Below are 15,754 nucleotides of genomic sequence, written 5' to 3'. Positions count from 1 at the left end.
TGTCAGCATTACACAAGTTGCATCAGTTCATCCTCATACAATACCTGAACCTAGATCTTCCTGGTGGGAAAGTCACTACTGGTCATGATAATGAATGCTTTGCCCTACATTTAGAGCCTAAGCAAATAGTGTAGGTCAGAGAAGTGGACCATGAACAAAGAGATGGCTGATACAACCCACTTGTTCTTTCTCATCATTTTGCAAAGAGTGAGTGGAAATCCATCTCTGTGGGAGAAGACTTCTGTGTCTCCATTATCACTGCCATCGGAAGCAATGGTAGAGTCCCCACACCGTACACAGAGCCATCCTGACAAAGCACGATCTTCGTACCCTTGCCTTGAAAAGCTTTTCTTTTCTTTTGCCACAGATCCCCTTACTCTCTCCTTTCCAGCAGCTTCTTGGCACAAGCTGAGTTTTTTTCTACCCATAGGCCCTAAAATTCCAACATCACCATTTAACTCCAATATATCCCTTAGGATCTTGAGTCACTGCTACTTCCTGGAAGTCTGACCTCCCAGTGAGGCTGGTTCTCTTCAGAAGGTGCTGTGCACCAGGTCCCTCTCCTTCTCACACTGTACATTTGATGGATCCACTCCCCTTGCTGCTCCTAGGACATGTCAGGAAGGTCCTGTCCTAGGGACACACCAGGCTCTTTTTCCCCCGGAATATTCTTCCCCTCATGGCTAACCGCCCTCCTTCAGCCTTTGCTTACATGTCACCTTTTCAAACAAAGCCTCCCCTAAATGGACCACCCACATTTGAGTCCCACTGCATGTACACACACACACACACACACACACAGGATCCACCTCCTCTTGTCTTTCCCTGGCATACATTTAATACACTGGAACATATAATATACTTTCCTATTTATAACTTGTTTATCGTATTTATTGTTTTATGTCATAATTTCAAGCCCACTAGAATGTGACTTTCACTTGTGGGTTTTTGTTGTGCTTTTCTTCTGTTAGTCACTGAAGTATTCCAAAAGCTTGGAATGGGAACTGACTTTAAAACGAATGAATTAGTTAAAAAACACATACCACATGGGCCGGGGATTTAGCTCAGTGGTTCCGCCACGTGCCTCACAAGTGCAAAGTCCCAAGTTCGATCCCCAGTACCAAAAAAAAAAAAAAAAAAAAAAAAGAAGCACATACTGCAAAGTATTTGAAAAGAAGAAACAAAGGGAGCTCAGACTTTCAAGATCAGAACATCTGAGTTGAAGTCTGAGTGCAGAAAAAATCTCTAGGAGAAAATAGTTTTGTGTAATTGTAAAGGAACAGATTAGAAGGGATAAAGCAACAGGCATAGGCCAGCAGCAAAGCCCGCAGGTACATCCAGCAATTATGAATCCCCAGTCATTGCCAAGTATCTGGCATACATTCTTAGAGTTAATTCTCATGGAAAAAAAAACCTGCAGGATGTTTTTAATCTCCATTTTACAGAAAGGTAAATGCAGGTTAGACTAGAAGCTAGAGAAGACCATAGACCTGTCCCGTCTTCCTTGTCTTCATTATCACCTCCCCAGCATCCAGCAGCGAGCTATTCAGCAGTGGGTTCAGAATATAAATGAGCTACATAAAAGTTTTCTGCTCAGAGAGGTTAAGGAACTTGCCCAAGACCTCCCAACTAGTATATAGCAAAAGACAGAAGTTGAACTTATATCCTTTCATTCAATAACAGTTTTTCTTCTATGTAACATGTCTTCCTACTAAGATTATAAAATGTATGTGGTCCTACAATAATGCAGCAGTCAGAACAAGTATATACCCAGTACTTCTTTAATGCATCTCAATATAAAAGAGGAAAATATAAATTAATGTTCCTAACGAATGTCACCCCAATGTTTAAGCAAAAATTATGCTTCATTTGATATTGAAAAGTACATGGTAAATTCTAGAGAGAATTTCATCAAAATGAATAAAGCTGTAGGTTTTAGCACCAAACCTTTAGCCCTCATACAACTCAGAAGTTCTTTTCACAGATATATCTTATTACTAGACATTAATGTGTGAGTAAATTTATCTGTCTCCACCCAACTGTTCACTGGGGCAGTGTCCTTCTGAGTACTGGCCTTTGAAATGCTAATCTGCTGTGTGAACAACTGTTCAATTGCTCTTTATCCTTAAAAGTTCTGAGGCTTCACATCGGGTTGCCAGAGCCATCCCTGGGAGAAAACTAGCTCCAGTAGCCAGGCAGATTGGACTCCAGGAGACAAATCAAATGGGGGGAAGGAGAGGGACCCCCTGCCCCAGTCCAGGGCTAGCAGGAGTCACCTGAGGTCTTTAAACCTGGTCTTGCTAGATCCTGCAAGGATCTGAATGAATACTTCATTGCCCCAGTTCATATTCACCAGAAGCAGCTACATATTTGCAGTTAAAGTACTTTGAAGTTGTTCCACTTTATATCTAAGTATAAGAGACCAGGTAATGGGATCCATTCTCTATTTTATTTTTCACATAAAGATTCATCCCAAATGTTTGCTGCTAGTGTTTTGTTACATTCTCTGCCATTGTTAACCACAGAAAGGGCTGGAGGCTGTTGGGATTGGGAAATTGTATTTGTTTCAGTTCCACAAATTTTGACAGAGAACCTTCACAGAAAATTGAAAACTTGTTGTCTGAGACAAGTTTCATCCCAAAGATGTATTTGTTTTGGCCTTCTATTTTTATTTAATGATTTTTAATTCAAGATTACATGAAAAAATTAGGGATGGTTCACACATAAATCTGGATTCCAAATGTTGGTAGGAAGATCAGAAGACCTGGAGCATGGAACCCCAAATGTCAAGAACAGCCTGGATGGCTGCTTCTCTATGAGATCCAGCACAAGGTCTCCAACCAGTCAGCTTCAACAATAAATTGTACTTGCCTGGTGACTATAGGCATCTGAATTTGCTACCACTACTTTCATTGAAGGCCCAAGACCTCCCAAGTAGTAAATGGAAATTGGAAGTGAGGGTGGACCAGAATACAAGAAGAGTAAATATACTTACATTGACAAAGAAAAATGAAAATTTTATAAACAACTAGATGCAAAAGTGTTTCTTATCCTCTCCGGCTGTCCCTCCTGACTCACCAAGTTCAATCCATCATAAAATCCTTCAGATTCCACCTTCTGAACAAGGTTTGTATATGGCTTTTCCTTACTCTAAAAATCAGTTCAGACTTTCATGACCCTCATTTTGATTTTACAGTCGTCTCCAAACTGGTCTCCCAACCACAGACTTCTCTACAGAGCTCTTGCTTAGTAACCTACTGAAAATGCTACTTTCACCACATCACTGCCCAGTTTTCACTGGCTTCCTCTAGTGGACAGTAATGCTAGACTGCACTTGAGAATGAAATCAGAGGCACTTTAAAAATTAACTTCATATATATTAATTTAATTCATTGGTGTGGTACCTACGTATCTATGTTTTATCCTCAATTGATTCCAGTGATCTACCAGGCAAGGGTCAAGGTCCTTAGTTTTTCTGTGATCCCCTCCACAATCTCTTGTCTCCATCACACCTATTAGCATTTTCTCAAAAGTATGACATGGACCTACTTCTGGCAATACCTTGTACATACATCTCTCTCTCTCTCTCTTTTTTTTTGGAACCAGGGATTGAACTCTGGACCTCGCGCTTGCACGCAGGCACCAGAGCCACTGAGCTAAATCCCCGGCCCAACTGTACCTTTCTCTTTACTGCCTTCACCACAAATCTGAGAACAGTGATTTGGCTCTGCCTTGCTCATGCTCCAAATGCCTGGAACATAGTCAACACCAAAGAAGGGAAGAAGACAGCAAAAAAGGCAAACATGGAAGCATAGTAAGATCTGCGAAGACAAAGTTGTGAAGTGCAAAAAAGAGGTTGAAAATACCAGCAAAGAAAAACCAGGACACACTTTCTGAGCTAAGGAAAAATTGCTGGTGATCATGACCAATTTGTGAAAGCTTCATTCGGGCTACAGAGAGGTCTCTGTGGGTGGAGCAGACAGACCACAGGGAAGTGAGCCAGCTCCTTCCTGCCCAATGGTGGTGTCAGATTCATTTGTTAAACTGCAACCTCTCTAGAGAAAATAGTCCCCTAAAACAAGTAATTGTTTTATTAAAACTATCATAATACCCCGCCTGCTTCCATCTCTCACTTCAAATCAAAACAATTAAAATGAAAAAAGAATTCTGTGTTTTGCAATTGCTGAATGATCTTTTTATATCCCCGTGCTGATGTAGTTTTGATTATTTCAGAAACAGTAGTTCCCTACAGTGGCTGCTGCTGCTTGTGACAAATGAGTCACACCGTGGGCTCTTACTCTTTCCCTTGAGATTTTACTCCATAGTTGAATAGACTTAACCATTAGTCATTTTCCTTCATATTCGGCCAAGATTTTTGTTTAATCTAATTAGTCCTCCTCCTTCACACAATTCTAAACAACCTCAATCCTTATAAGAACACAGTTATGCCCTTCATACGTTTGCAGAAACTTGTGCCTTCTACCAGCTGCCGGGACAAGCTGACAATAGTTTGTGGTATTTAAAATTTTCCCAATAAGTCAAGGATTCCAACTGCAAAAAACTGTGAACCACTTCATCCCCAGCCCATACCCCACAAATGCCTTTCAATTTGCTGACATGATGGAGCCTAAGTGTTATTTCTGAGCATTTGCTGTGAGGTCACTGGTGCTTTCTCATTAGGGTTTGATTTTGCTTTTGATTCATGAGCACTGAAACAATGCAGAGTACATCTGTACGAAAAGTACCTGTGATGTGATCAAATTCATCAGCGTGTTGCTGCTTTTGCTTGCCTCTGTGAAGCCAACATCAGGCTTCAATACCTATGATTACTAACTGTTTCTTTGCAGGCCCTGACAATACTCCCAGCGAATGTAACACTTTCCAACACTTCCTTCCCTCTGTGTTTAAGATGTTCATAGCTCTAAATGTCAGGCTCACAGTATAATGAAAACTGTCCCACAGCTGATAAATTATTCATTTTTTTCATGAGTCTGCAATTTGAAGTGGTACTAGCAGGCAAATACCTGAAGCACCCCCAAAAGACATAAAATGCAATAACATTCACAGCTTTGCCTGTGTAAGCTCTAAAGGTTAAGTGCTACTAAACGTTTTTACCAAGAGATGTGCTCCTTGAACTTATTTCTTCTAATTAATCTGCTCCAAATAAACACTACTAACAAAGCAAAGTGTTGAAAGAGGTGATTAACTTTGTCTGTTTCCTTTAACTAATCTTGGATTTAAAAAGGCTCTTTGCTGACCTCTGTCACCTCCCTCTGCCTGGAGAGAAGGTGTAGGTAGATGTGGCCAACACCAGGGGTCATTTAAACTATGATGCTCAGACAAAATCTGGCCCCTTGAATATTTTAAGTAAAATTTTACCTGGCACAGTCACACATTTAATCATGCGTTACATGGTGCTTGGTTTCTAGAGCTGAATAGTTGGCACAAAGTCCCTATGGCCCAAAAGCTTGAACTATTTATCATAGAGCCCTTTTCAGAAAATACTGACTGACATCTAGTCAAAAGGTATGTAACATCCAAGGCTTTCATAATATGAGCACTGGGTAGGGCTTTAATGGTTGTAGTTCAGTGTGTCATTTATTCAGAGAAGGACAACACTGAAATGTGACTTCACTAGAACATCATCTGCGTCACAGTTCAGAGGAGAAAGAAGGTTAAAGCACCACAATTCCAACCTTGCTGGCTTCTCTAGCTGGTAGGACTGTCAAATGATGGCAATAACCACCACATGCTTAAATTACTTCCAGGGTCAAGGCATGCGATGTGTCGCTTGGGTACCGTTCTATTCTTGATCAAAGTCAGTCATGAGACTCATTTTTACCTTCAAGGGAAGGGGACTCTGATGAGAGGAACTGTGACATATTTAGCCACGATTTCCAATCTACCACATCATGATGATGAGAATGGTGACAAGGTAATAATGATAAAAATCTCAAAAGCAGGTCTTATTACTGACAATTTAGTCAAACTGACAGATAAAAGTTTCAACAAGGAAGCCTAATAAAAAGTAAAATTGTTTTTATGATGTCACTAGTTGCACAGTACTCAGTATTTTCCAAATTGATACTTTTTTTTTCCTTTTTTAAATTGAAATCAGGCAGAAGGTATTCAATACTTCTCTAGTTCTTACACAGCACATAAATTATGCAGATAATGTAACATTTCTTCCAGGACTCTGAGTTCTTGTTATAACTACCAGTGAGTGTCTTAGCTTTTCAGTGGTGGGGACCAAATACTCAGCGACCACAACCTAAACAAAGAAAGATTTAATTTAGCTCATAGTTTTAGGGGAGTCAGTCCATGGTCCACTCCCTCCAAAGCAGGAAAGGCATGGTGGAGGAGGGCTACCCATCTCATAGCAGCCAGGAAGCAGGGACAGAGGAAGGATCCGCAGAGAGAGATAAATACTCTCCAAAAGTATGTCGCCTTGAGATACCTCTTCCAGCCAGCTCTTCCCTTAATAGTATATTTAGTTATGAATTCATCAATAGAGCCATCAACTAATGAGTACAGTGCCCTCAAAATCCAATCACCTTCCACTGCTGTGGGATGAAATTGATTTTATTGCTAAAATAATGTTTAGAAAATTAAATTAATATACTATAGAATGGATAAGATAATAAAAATAGGTAACATTTAGTGCTATGTGTAAAAAAGTAGTCCTAAGCAATTTATTTTGGCTAACTTAATTTAATCTTCCATCCACCCAATGCTCCATACAACAAAGCTGAAAAGTGAGAAGCAAGACAATCCTCCTTTGATTACACAGAAACACAACTGTAAGTTATCTTTCCTAATAGGCATAGTTGATTTCAAAAACTTGTAAAAGATCTATCATATTTCTGACAAACAGTCTCCCTTCTGAGCCCCACAGTCAGAAGGGCAGTATCTATCTTTCCTAACCTCTGTCCTAGCTTTATTTCAAAGCTTCTGCCAGCAACATTAGTGGTTTTCCGTGAGAGGATATTTAGCAACATCTAAACATAATTTGATTTTGACAGCTGGGAAGCAAGGTGATTTCCACTTATGTGAAGTATTACCATACAGATGTAGCATGGGATAGAAATTAACCTTTATTAAATATCTGTGCATTAGGCAAGGTAACCCTCAATCAGGATCTATCTTAAATCTCATAGGAACATCTTAGAGCCATGAGCTTCCCCAAAGAGTTAGAAAAATTGTGGAAATTGAGCTAGGTAGGGAGAGGAACTCAAATTCAGCCAAATTTGGTTGCTAGGGTCATGTACTGTTTTGGAGAAAACATTTAAGTTATGGTTTCATAGTCATTTATGTATTACCCTACATTCTCAGTGGGCCTAAAACTAAATCCAAATATATTTAATCACATAAACATTAACCCTCCCCCCGCCCCCAGTGGGGAAGAGGTTACCGGGAGATATTTTACTTAAAAGCTTCATCTATACAAGAAATACAACATACACGCCACTCAGAAATCCTATTGCTATAATTTTAACAAAATGGAGGGATATAGAGAAAAGACCCTATTGAAGTTCTTTTCTTCCCCAAAATTCTGTGTTGGCCATCACCCTCCAATTACAGCCTTGCTTTACAAATGTTACCTAGGTCCCCTCCAGCAGTGGATATTCACCAAGGAAAGTATAGACTTAATTGCATGTTTCTCATGTAAAACTATCATCTGCCTTAAATGAAAAACAAAACTGGCCAGAGATAAAGAGCTAAAAGCAGACATTTGTGCTTTTGTTAAATAAAAGCTTTAGTGTTCCAAATCTGTATTGGCTAATACAAAGAAAATTTCAGCTAAGGTGTTTAGAAACTAAGTTTATAAATTGATCAGGAGATTGTACCAAACTTTCAATACGCTACTGTGAAAATATTTATTTTCTTACAAAAGACAATAGTCCCCAAATCAAGTTTCACAAAATAGGTATCTCAAGAATGTGTCCAGAGCAATACAACAAGTTGGCTACAGGGCCTCCAGTGCTGTGTGACCCTGCCCCGCGCTGCCTCTCCCACCAGTAGGTCCTGTCTCAGTACCTTGGGCCTGGCTGTGTCCTTTGAACAGGCTATGTTCTTTCTGGGTTTAGGGCTTTTGCAATCAGACTCATAGCTGGCTCCCTCCCATTGTCTTGGGCATAGGATACCTCACTCCACACCCTTCTAGGACATGAAACCAAAGAGTGCCCAATGTTCCCTCTCCATACTGTTTACTCTCCTAAAATATCACCCTGTTTGATGAGCTTTTCAGTGCTTGGCACTCTCCAGATAAGCACCATTGGTTTACTTTCTGCCCATAATCAGGTCTCAGTATACCTCCCCTCCTTCCCCACACTCCAGGGAGAATACAAGTACTGCTCTACCAGGAACCAGATGAAGCTTCCACTTTGTGAATGAAATAGCATCACCTCTAAATCAAATAGTGTGATTAACGTTTATTTTTAAAGCTAAACATAGAGAGATTTTCCTTGTGTCAATCTGAAATCACTATAGCTTAAAAGACTGAATGGAACTTTTTAATGATAAACAGTACCATTTTGTTTTTCACTCTTTTATATGCATCTTAAACATTCATTGGAATAAGAACCACAACAACAACAACAGCAAACTAAGAAAGAAAAGAAAAACTACTGGAAAGTATTCAGTTTAATAGTTATTGTATTTCCTGTATTTTTAGCTCCAAAGTAATGTTCACTATTTAGTAAACTGAAGACAGAAGTAGTTAGTTAATGATAGATTTAATAACTAAATATTATAAATGATTATCACAACACTGTTGTCATTTTTTTCAAAGTCCACTTCAAATTATAGAGTGAATTTACTGAACTTCATTCACAATTTCAGAATGATTCTGGATTCTGTATTTTTAACAAACATTAACATAAAACTAAGTTTAAATCAAACTTCTGAAATTGATCATCAAAAAGGAAGTTTACAAAAATGGATAAAAAAATATTTGACGGGGGAATTGAAAGCAAAGATCACAAGTAATGTTTTAAATGAGGATGAGGATTACTTATAAGGTATTAGCTATGTGTTCTGTTCCTTCTTAATTTTGGCACCTTCTCAGTTTGGTTATCTCTTGTGTTCCAAATTATCACATCTGTTGGTGGCTCAGGTTTTAGAGGAAGGCATCTTCACAAATGACAAATTATTTTTCACCTGTCAGGGAAGGCTCACCACCCTGGTCCCGTGGACCACCTCCTCTCCACAAATTCTAATCAGCCTCTTTACAGAGCTCACGACCACTCTGGACTAGTCATGGAAAGCATTTCCATCTTCTTCAGCCTGGCTGATCTTTTAAATTGTAAATCTCTTCTTGTTTTTGTTTAAAAATAAGTCAATGATCTATATAGTTCCTAGAATAAAAACCAAAGTCTTGAATCAGGTCTCTGATTCTTTGCTTTAGCAAGCCTCTACCAACCTATATAGAGACATAATTGAGCTCTCTTTCCCCACTGTTTGGGATCCAGCTACACCCTTTTCTCTTCATCCACAAAACACACTAGACCAGTGGTGGAGAGCCTATGGCACGCGTGCCACAGCTGGCTGTTTGTATTAATGAAAGCTCTAAAAGGCTTACCATCACTGCACTAAACTGTCCTCCTGGGGTGTATGAGCACACTCTTCCATCAGTCCTAAGAGCTCTCCTTGGTCAGCATTGTTTTGTTAATTTCTATTCATCTACAAAACGACTCACAAGTCATTCCCACAAAGCTATGTGTCAGATCAAATTTAATGCACTATACACCTAAAAACCTCAAAATCTAGTAAAATCTGAGTAATGTCTATAGTCAATAGTATTCTGCCAGTGTTGATTTCCTAGCTTTGATCATGTACACAACCATACAATATATGGGTGACAAGCACATGGGAAATTCCTGTATAATTTAAAAACTTCTTTTAAGTCTATAACTATTTCCAAATTAAAAAATTAATCACTCTCACAGGAAAGCTTTTTACTACTCCTCAGAACAGATCAGGCACTTAGCTGCCTATTTTCATCCCTTATTAAAAAAATGGGGATTAATGTTAAATTTTTTTGTGCATCCCACTAGAATTTATGCTTTTTAGGGCCAAGGGTCATATTGCTTTTTATCACCACTATATCGCCAGCAGTTAACTCTATGTTTCAAACAGGAAATGTGTCTAATAAACATTCATTAAAGTGTCTATGAAATATAAGAATGATCCAATCAGTCAATGTCCTTTGGAATCATATATGTATGTAAAGATACATACTGACATGTTTAAAGATTCTATTCAAATTATGAAGTTAATAGGAAAATAAAGGCTATAGAGATCTAAACATAGATGCTTCAGATTTTGGGCCAGGGATTTGGCTTAGTGGTTCTGCCACTTGCCTCACAAGCACAAAGACCCAAGTTCGATCCCTGGTACCAAAAAAGAAATCACACACAGATTTTGAAATGATACACACTAATGAGAAGAAAGCATAATAGCAAATAACATTAGATGGCTATTTAATCCTATTATTCAAAATGTTTTGGAAGGAGTTCTTTATTTAGTCTTTATGATAAACACATGAAGTGTGTGGTATTTTTATCTTCATCTCACAGATGACAGCCCCATGGAGGTTGGTAACTGGTCAACGGTTAGAGTCCCTCTAAGGCAGAGGTGAGCTCTAAACATAAGCATCTTCACAGCCCATATTCTCACATACTCCTTCCTGCCTGAACATAGCTTGAGACTACTGTTTAGGAGCATCCTGAAATGGAGACATGGGTTCTGAAGGTCTATGACAAGCTGCTGTAGGGCCACATCTCAAAAGTTGGGTATCCACACCAATTTGCCCAAAGCTTTCCACACAGCAAATACACACACACACACACACACACACACACACACACACACCCACCCACCCTGGCTTGGTGAAGGAAACACCAAGCCAAAGCGAACTGAGAAAAAGAATAAATACAAAATAGTAGATGAGAAAATTGGTCTTAAAGTGGATTTTCCACCTGATTTTCAGTAATTTTCTCTGTGATTCTTCATTTCAAGATGGACACTGGCTTGGAGTTTGTGACTTAACTAAACATATCCACATGGGTAGTAGGAGAGGTACTCTCAAACAAATGAAGATACAGTAATTTTAAATGGATCAGTTAAACAGTAGCTAAGTGAAGAAATTTAAAGAAACTAAGAAGAAGAAAGGAAAAGAATTCAGAGATCATAAAACATATCAAATACCACCAGGCTACTCCAAATAATATGTAGCTCACAAATATTTTAGATATTGTCCCATCCTTCAAGCTGAGGGCTTTATCACAAATATAGATTAGATATTAGAAAATAGATCATACTTTAGATTTTTTTAACCAAGTCCTACTACACTCAATAAAAGGCTTTGAAGTGTACACATGTGTTCATTTCATGGCATTCTTAACCTTACAAGGTAGCTGCAGCTCTGGTGGGAGCAACTAATTCAGAAAGCCACAGAGACTTCTCAACAGAGCTAAAGGATCAGTAAAATGGAATGTTTTCCTTGCTGCAGATAGCTAGATGTTGCTAATTTAGCTACTTTAAAAAGAGGGGAGGAGGAAGAAGAGAGAAACGTTTTTATTTTGCCATACCTCTGCCAATTCAGACAAACAGAAAACAAGGAAAGCACCAATAAACATAGTAAATGGCCAGTTTTCTCCTTGATCTTCTAGAGAACATCTTACTCTAACTAACCTCTGGAAACCAGCAAATATTACCTTCATGTTGTATGTGCCAAAAGGACTCTAACCAAATAACTGTAGTTAACAGCAATTTACATTTTACTCTTTTAGTACATTAATTAAAATATAATTCAAGTGCTGTAGTGTTCACTCATTTAAAGTATACAGTTCAATAGCAGTTTAATACAGCATTCCAGTCTAACTTTGGAACATTTTATCATCCCAAACAATTTACTTTTAAAGAATAGGTATAACGGTGAGAGTGGGCAGGGGTGGGAAAGAGATCATTCATAATTTTAAAAAAAAGCAAGATTTTTTTATGAGCTATGAATATTCTAGGTGGGAACTGAAGCTATCTGCTAGAAGGTATGAGTTTTAATGGTATAAGAAAGACATTCTTTCCTATTCTTAACTTCATTTTGGAAGCTATCTCACTATTCTCTGAAAAATGCAAAAGGAATAATTTGCTCTCTCAACATCATTTTTCTTTCCCTTTAAAACCAATGTGTTTTCTTGCAAAACGTTTCCTAGGTGTATCAGTGGCCACTCACTCTCTTCTTTACCCTACATTCAGCTTTTTGGAACACTGGCCATACATTACAGTATTTGCTCACATTAAATATATCCAGTTCCTTCCTCTGAGGAGCTCAGGAACATTTAATTACAAGAAGCAACAGGCCAGTTGAAAAACCTCCCATCATCCATTTTCCTCAAGCCAAAAGTTAATTTTAAGTTAATTTTAAATTGGTAACTCTAAGACGAACTTTTGCTAAAGATTGACTAAAGACGATATTCTTCCTTTTTCTCTTCCTGATCATCAGTTTAATTTATGGGTGCTGAGGTATATAAGAATCTTCCATGCATAGGTCTGTATATAGAAACAAGCTGGTAAAGCTTAACATGCGGCAAGAAAACCTGGCTTATCACCACTCAAATTTTGATCATCTCTAGGTTGAATAAAAGAATTTCAGCACCATACCTAATGCAAGTGCTCCATAATATGCTTGCTGAATATTGTTGAATAATGACATAATAACACCAAATATTTATTAAACATATAACTTGAGTCATCTGCTGACCTATGCGTTTTAGCTTAACTCATTTAATACTCAATAAAACCCAAGAGTAGGTCTTCTAGCCCCATCTTCGTCATTTTCATTATCTCTATCATCCATATTCTACAAATGGGAAAGCTGAGGCAAAGAGCACAATTTTCCAAAATGACAGCCAGAATTCAAGACCGGAGTTTGGTTTCAGAGCCCACAAATGACCCTATCACAAAAAACTTATGGTCATCTCACAGCACTGGTGCCAGTCTGTTTTCTACTTCAAAGAAATAGGTACATTCCCTGGGTCAGAAATGGTGGGTGATACAGCAACCACACCAAGGAGTTTTAATGATAAGTGAAGGAGTACAGTGTTGACTACCCAAGATGAACACATCACAAAAGGCAACAGAAAGTGGATAAACTAAACCATTTGAGGAGTTAAACTATAAAGATTTATGGTTCTAACAGAAATCTGGTAAACACAGAAGTACAATTATAGTGGCCAAAGTGTAAAATGAGGCCGCAAGTTGTTCCATTAGAAAGAAGCTGGGCTGACAAAGATACCGACAGCAGTTTCTCGGTCTACATCTGGGCTGGGGGGACGCTGTGGGGAGTGGTGGTGGTGGTGGTGCCGCAGGCAGGCAGTGGTGCTGGGAGGGCGTGATGTGGTGGGGTGGTGAGGAGGAAGAAGAGAATAATGAACAGAAAACTACAAGTGTATATGAAATAAGATTACCAAAAGCTACGACAAAAGCATAATCAAAGGGAAACGATTCTCCCTGGAATTGCCATAATATGGCCTAAACTGGTCTTTAGTTTACATGTGAAACTGACCCAGCATGAGCCAGAGCTCCTCAAGGTGATTCAAGGAAAGTCTCACTTGACTCTCCCCTCAGACCGCAGCTCTGACATGTAAACGTGGATTTGAGAAATAAGCAGGAAAATCATCTTAATTACTCAAGACATAGGAATAAAAGGAAATAACATCCACAAACATCTTGCCTTTTAAAATAACAGTGGGGACCTGTAGGGCATTTTCAGTTGGCAATGGTAAAGAGTATAATTTTCTGCTAAGATGATATTATCACAATTTTTCAATCTATGTTTGAACCAAGGCTCATAGGAGCTCTCCTATTTAATACAACATCACATCCAATACTTTTCAACTGCCTGCTACATAGCAGGTTCCAATCCTGACTTAATTATTTCAAAAGGATGTGTTGGATACCTTTAATTAACATGGTAAATTAGGGTAGTTTCTTTCCATTTCCAATCCAATAAGAGTTTTCTTTTTCACTGGAGAAAAAAACTCTTTTAAGTATTATTTCAGAGCACTCAAATGGTTTTGACAAATTACTATTAAGTTTTAAAATATAAGTCATGATCTTTTGGAGCAATACAAAACATAGCTAAAGACAAAAACTGATATAGCTAGTGTGCTACTGCAAGCATAAAGAAACAAACTCATTTCTCAGGTAATGAAAGCCTGAAAGATATTATCCTTACATGACGACAAAGGAATCAATTTTTTTTGCTACTTATATCTTTTTTCAAAGTTTTAAGAAAAGGTAATAAAACAATTCAATAGATTATAATCTGTATTCTATTTTACCATTTGTTCTGACTGCATCCTTAGTGACAAAAGTTATAATTCTCACCATGTCCTTTCTTGTACTGCAAATATTCCCCACCGTGTTACTAATAGATGTACCTTCTTTTAAAATGTACCTAAAAATGTTTAAATTTTCCTTTTTGCCAGGAACTTTCATGATACACATGCTATTCAACATTGTCATATGAAACTGTTAAAGAGAAAACACCACACACCAAGGCTGAGTGGACAAGGACAAAACCAGTTAAAATTTTGACATAAAAATATGGCAAAGTATAAGCCTCTCCCCGCTTTTTAGCTGCAATAGAAGGGGACAAAAAATGGATTCTTTCGCAAGTCAACATCTTGAGGTTGAAAGCCAGTATCACACAAATATATAGCATGGAAAATATCACAACTAAAAATTGCTAAGCAAGTGTCTTCATATCATACAAGATATGTGAAGGAGGACAAGAAGAAGCAAAAGGGAAGGGTCAGGATTAGACATGGTCATCTGTAGCAGACTGCTCTTTAATAATAATTTTAACAATACTTGTTCCTAATATCTTGCTATCTGTCTGCTACTGTCTACCAGAGAATTGAGCAAAAGCCAAGTTGCACAGTAGAAGAACATCCTCACTTATTGGAAGCATAACTTCATGGAATAATTATGTCAAGTAACTTCAAGAAAATCTTTAGCTGTGATCTCAAGAGTGGGTTCCCAGAGTCTTAATAGCCTTTTGCCAAAATTTAACAATAGTGAAACAACTGACTTTTGCACTTTAGCCAAAACATCATAAATAAATAAAGCCACATGCCCAATTTCTCTCTAATAAACTAAATTTAGATTTCAACTTTAAAATAAGTTTTGACATAAATGGCTTTAAAATAACAACAGCATCTTACATTTGGGTCTTTTCCCAGTTAATTATTTCCTGGCATTGTACTAGGAATTCCTTGGCTTCACCTTAAGCCAACACTCCCAAGTGCTAATTAGGAGTCCATATACATCACCAACCAGAGAATGTTGTGCTTAAAACATGCATATTCCATATGCCCCCAATTAATAACGTTATTTCTTTCACTCCTTGAAAGATCTCTCTTGAAAATAGAGCCCCTATTTTAATGAAATGTCAAAATGCAATTAATAAGATGGGGCCAGCATGATACTAGACCCTTGTCCTCAAAATATCCTTAACATGAATCAAATTTAATCTCACTGGAGTAGTCAGTAGAGGGAAAAGTTAAAGACTGCAGATGTTATACATTTTAATTGTACCAGGGGACTCCCAAAGAGAGGAGCCAACTCACTCATGAACTAAATCACTCCCGAGGAACCAAACAATACCAGCAAATATGTGTGGGTAACTGCCCCCCTCCAGCACTCTCTCTTTCCAAATCTGCCGGACAGATGGAAAAAGAAACACATGTAA

The 15,754-nt window shown here is 38.2% G+C and overlaps 1 protein-coding gene across 24 annotated transcripts in view; it reads right to left on the bottom strand.

Annotated features, from left to right (window-relative positions):
* Nucleotides 1-15,754, bottom strand: part of Ptprd (protein tyrosine phosphatase receptor type D) — a 403,506-nt gene that overhangs the window by 386,883 nt on the left and 869 nt on the right. The gene's annotated exons all lie outside the window — the stretch shown is intronic.

Source organism: Heterocephalus glaber, unplaced genomic scaffold, assembly GCF_053883595.1.
Source record: "Heterocephalus glaber isolate CG9 unplaced genomic scaffold, H.glaber_assembly_v1.0 deba00001481, whole genome shotgun sequence".
Taxonomy (NCBI): domain Eukaryota; kingdom Metazoa; phylum Chordata; class Mammalia; order Rodentia; family Bathyergidae; genus Heterocephalus; species Heterocephalus glaber.
The sequence above is the reverse complement of the archived record's forward strand: the minus strand, read 5'-3'. Positions and strand labels throughout refer to the sequence as shown.